The 5,000-nt window shown below is 35.1% G+C and overlaps 1 protein-coding gene and 1 long non-coding RNA gene across 2 annotated transcripts in view; both read right to left on the bottom strand.

Annotated features, from left to right (window-relative positions):
• Positions 1-5,000, bottom strand: part of LOC107739084 (nuclear receptor ROR-alpha-like) — a 292,374-nt gene that overhangs the window by 187,649 nt on the left and 99,725 nt on the right. The window lies entirely within an intron of this gene.
• The window catches only part of LOC107739085 (uncharacterized), a 28,773-nt gene that overhangs the window by 1,765 nt on the left and 22,008 nt on the right, over positions 1-5,000 (bottom strand). Inside the window, exon 3 of the long non-coding RNA XR_001639966.1 lies at positions 857-859. This is a non-coding gene — a long non-coding RNA (uncharacterized LOC107739085). The remainder of the gene's footprint in view (positions 1-856; positions 860-5,000) is intronic.

The following is a 5,000-nucleotide window of genomic DNA, read 5'->3' as shown; positions in this document are numbered from 1 at the left end:
TGTTTACTTACCTAACAGCCTTCCAGAAGGCCACAAAATGCTATTAGTAATTAGCTGATAGTGTATCCAGGTCCCTTTTATTCCTCATGTGGTTTTGGTATCACAGTGGGGCACACTTGTGTCTCGGAGGTGTTGATGGATGGCTTAACACAATATATAAATTATATAACAGCGGGTAAACTCAATGCACCCATTATTTCCCCATGCTTTTTATTTCGCCCCTGCAGAAGCTACAGTAATTTATGCCTCCCCTTCTTCTTCTCCATCCTTTTGGATGAAGAAGAGCGATACAGCCCACTTTACTGACAACCGGCACCGAAAAAACCCACGTTCACAGTGATACACAAACAACAGTGGCTGTTTTCTCAGCCTTCACGCATGTTTTATTCTAGGGGCGAGAAAAATCTGAATTTAATTAAAGGCGCGAGTATTAATTTAATTGTAGCAACAGTATGTTGATGACTCATGACTGATTGAGGGTTTCTAGATTGTCAGTGGGAGGTCCGGAGCAAAATAACGACTCCTCGGTTTTTCTTTTCCATTAGCTATCAATATTTTTTCCCCCTTTTATTTGGGAAATTAATTTTGTCACATAAAGCGACACTCAAATCATCACAAGTCTACTTTGGTAACCGCAGGCCAATGCAAAGGTTGCTTTTTATTACAAATGAAGGCAGATCTGTTTAAATGTCAGAAAGAGAGTGAAAGTGGGGAAAAAAGGAGCAGATGGAGAGTGCAGCACACGTCTCAGCCAAGTTGGAGAGGCAAAAACTTCCCAGAGATGGATATTCGTGAACTTCCTGTGCCTCAGAACACTAGACGTGACACGAATGTCCAACCATGGAATTTCTCAGACTTGCTTTTCCAAAGATAAAACTCCACTGCTTTCAAAGTTTAAAAATTTGGGGTCAGCGAGATTATTATTTTTTAATAAAATTAATACTTTTATTTAGAAAGGATGCATTAAATTCAATCAAATCAAAAGGGACAGTAAAGGTTTTAGAAATGTTACAAAATGTTTCAAATCAATGCTGTTCTTTTGAACATTCCATTTAAAGAATCCTGAAGAAAATTCTGTATCAAAAATATGAAGCAGCACAACTGTTTTCAACACTAATAATAATAATAAATATTTCTTGAGCAGCAAATCCGCATATTATAATGATTTTTGAAGGATCATTTGACACTGAAGACTGGAGTAATGGCTGATGAAAATTCAGCTTTGATCACAGGAATAAATTACATTTTAAAATATATTAAAATAGAAAACAGCTTTTTAAAAATTTTAATAATATTTCACAACATTAATGTTTTAAGGTATTTTTTTAACCAAAACAATGCAGCTTTGGTGAGCACAAGACTTGTTTCAAAAACTTTGAAAAGCCCCAAACTTTGGAAAAGAACATTTTATCAGTCTTTTCCACAGTTTTAAGTCAATAAAGCAATGTCAATAAATTGAAAGCGATGCTCTCGTATTAAAAGTTGTTTCTCAGTCTCGACATCCAGAGTGAAACGTACCGACATCTAGTTATCAATGTGACGGCTCTTTAATGTTCCGCTGAGTTGTGAGACTAGCGTAACATACGCCGCAATAAGCGACACTGTTCCCTCCAGCCTCGTGGATTTAATTTGATTTGATAACTTGTTGTTTTATGTCAGTAACTGCAGCTCTTGGCACTTTCCCTTACAAATTCATTCCCTCCCTTTCACTCCATCCATTTTCCTTCCTTTCTTGCTCTCTGTGGTGGGTCTGTTGCTCTCCTCTGCTATGAAACCACTATAAACAGTAGTTCAGATGTGAAAAGACAACATAATCACAGTGTAATTGTTGCATCCTCGTGAAAATGCTGAAAATTGCCTTAAATTCATCGGAACGACATGTCCCTAGCAAAAATATGAAACCACTGAATAATGTCTACCAATGTTTGCAAAATATTACCAAAATATTGACTTTTTTTGTTATTTATTTGTAAAATGAAAGCATTTTATCTCAATTTATTAGGATTGAAATTAACATTCATTTCTGTGATTAATGTGTTTAACCAGTTTGAGGGTGTAAAAAAGCAGCTAAAATTATTAATTTTGATTTAATCAGAAAACATTTAATTAGTTAAGTAGATAAACATCATTATAAATGTTATAAATAAAATATTACAAATATAAGCGTGCATTTTGTCTTTAAAAATAGATCAATTCACGTCCCTAGAAATCACCAGTACTCAAGACATGCGATTGTTTACAAGGTATTTCATTTTTTCGGGCTTTTTTGACGCTGTTAGAAGAATGAGTTTGACACGTGATTTTGCAAGGATTGTCATATGAACATCTCTCAGCAGTCAAATAAAAAAAAGATTGATGTACTGCAATACTTGGTGTATTTGCACTGTAAAAAAAACTGCAATACGTATTGCACTGTGAATCACGTATCGTAACAATAACAATGCATCACAGCGATTCTGGCTGACCGTCCTCTCTCTGATTTAGACTGCTGAAATCTAAACTAAGACAGGAGGAAGACTGATTGATTTTATACTTAAGTTAGGTTTGAGTTCCAATATTGAGGTGGAAATTTGTACCTTGATGCAATAATGTAGAATGTTACAGTATATTGGCTTTTTTTACAACCGTCTCAAACAGAATTCCAATCAGAATGAAGTCTGAAATTAGATTTATAATGTTAACTTTTACTGTATTAGGTCTTTTGTTGAAATCTAAACTAAGACAGGAGGAAGACTGATTGATTTTATACTAAAATGAGGTTTAAGTTCTAATATTGAAGTTTAAACTTGCAACTTTATGCAGTGATGTAAAATTTAGCAGACTATTGGCTTTCCAAATAAAATTCCAACCAGATTAAGTCTGAAATTAGCTTTATAATGTTACTTTACTGTTTTAGGTCTTTTATGTAAAACATACAATGCGTTTTGGATTATAAAATGTGAGATTAATTTTTTTTGTCATGAATAATCATCTTTTGATTCACGTCCAACAAGTTTTACTAGAAATAAAAGGTGTACCTTTAAGTAAATTTGCAACCTGATGAAATAATGTTAAACATACAATATGTTTTACATTACAAAATCAGACATTTATTCTTTTTGTAATGAATAATCAGCTTTTGATTTGCGTCCAACAAGCTCTACTATGAATAAAAGGTAAACTTGTAACTCGATGCAATAATATAGAATTTTACAGACTATTGGCTTTTTTTTAATGAAAGTTTCAAAAGGAATTCCAATCGGAATTAAGTCAGAAATTAGCTTTATGGTGTTAATTTTACTGTTTTCTTTTATGTGCAACATATAATGTGTTTTTCATTACAAAATGTGAGATTTATTCTTTTTGTAATGAATAATCATCTTTTGATTTGCATCTAACAGGTTCTACTGTAAATAAAAAGAAAATCAAATTTAGTTTAAATTCACTGGATTATGGATATATTTCCATATATATATATATATATATATTTATTTATTTTTTATTTTTTTAAAGTTGTGAAACAAAAGAAAAATGAAGTACGTTTTACAAGAAAACACCATTTCTGCCTTTTTAACTCAAAATCTCACATTCATTTCAATGCGTTACTTGCAGATTCTTTGTAATTGTAAAATTTGCAAGCAATTTCTGAGTGAAAATTGTTTCCACACTATTTATTTCAGTATATCCAGTTCCTCTGATATTAAATTGGTCATACCGCCCACCCCTACCTAGCAGCTATTAATCTCACGTCGAAGGACAGTAAGGTGAACATAGCAAAAAGACTGTATCTGTACCATAAAACCCTTTTGCGTTCATTTTTCAGACAGACACCTGACGCTCGGTATAGAACCGCTGATCAATATTTAATCTGGAGAAATAAATTGTGCCTGTTTGTCTTTCATCTTACGAGGGAAATGTATGTATTGTGACAACAGTAGCGATGCATTAATCAAATAATGGAATAGTGATTTTTGGGGAGCCGGGACCTCGTTGCTATATTAACCGTAACCGCACGCTGTTGACATGATGCATCTCACGGCTCTTTTCTTGTTACCTCAGCGCAGATCATCTCAGCCTCGTTGGGTACCTAAGAAAAGATTCAGATCCCATGTGTGCGTTGTGCATAATATGCTGTAACATGCACGGATATCACACGCTTGTACTTTTGACCTTCCCAGCGCTGACAGTGAGGAACTATTTTTTCTCCATTTATTCTCAGGCCCCTTGTCTTCGCAATTACCGCGTTCCAATCTCTCCTCGTCCCCACAGTCAGCCACAATCCCCAGTAGGATCGCCGGTCTTTCTTGTGGTGGAGCAATTACGTCCCTATCTCCCTGAAACAAAAAAACTTTTAGACTAGGATATTAGGAAATGTCAAATTCAGGTTAGATTTCCCTTTTCTCCATAGGCAATGTGCTTTCCTCACTGGAAGCGTAGCTGTGGCTATACTACATAATGCATGAAGCTCACTGGCTACCCCTGCAAAACATGCCTCATTCACATGCTTTACAACCAGACAGAACTGGTATACAGTAGCATACATGACTTTGAAAAGTTTTAATGTGAAACTGGAAGGAATCTGAGCCATGGCCTAGTGGCCTTTTGTGCTCATGCAGGTAATGCAGGTTTGAATCTGGCAGGTCAGAAGGCCAAATGTATAAATCATAGGGCTGGGTAATAAATATTGACATCTCGATATTAATCGATTCTCATTTTTACGGAACGATATCGATTCTTAAATCCCAAGAATCGATTAGTCTAGCCTGTTTTCAGTTAATGGACGGAACATTGAAGGGCACTTCCCATCCAATAAATCGCAATAAGCATTGTGCGTTGGTACTTTTAATATGAAACAAAGTCTCAGATTTCAAATTATGTCTATTGTATTGCAGTATTCAAACAATAAATGCCATTTTGGCGCTGTTTAATGTGGCGTGACAGATCGCTGTAGCGCTTCAGTTCAACAGACGCAGTAGCGCGAGGCGCACATGAACTGATCATCTCCTCCACATTAATACCAG

This window comes from Sinocyclocheilus rhinocerous, unplaced genomic scaffold, assembly GCF_001515625.1.
Source record: "Sinocyclocheilus rhinocerous isolate Xijiao unplaced genomic scaffold, SAMN03320098_v1.1 scaffold675, whole genome shotgun sequence".
Taxonomy (NCBI): domain Eukaryota; kingdom Metazoa; phylum Chordata; class Actinopteri; order Cypriniformes; family Cyprinidae; genus Sinocyclocheilus; species Sinocyclocheilus rhinocerous.
The sequence above is the reverse complement of the archived record's forward strand: the minus strand, read 5'-3'. Positions and strand labels throughout refer to the sequence as shown.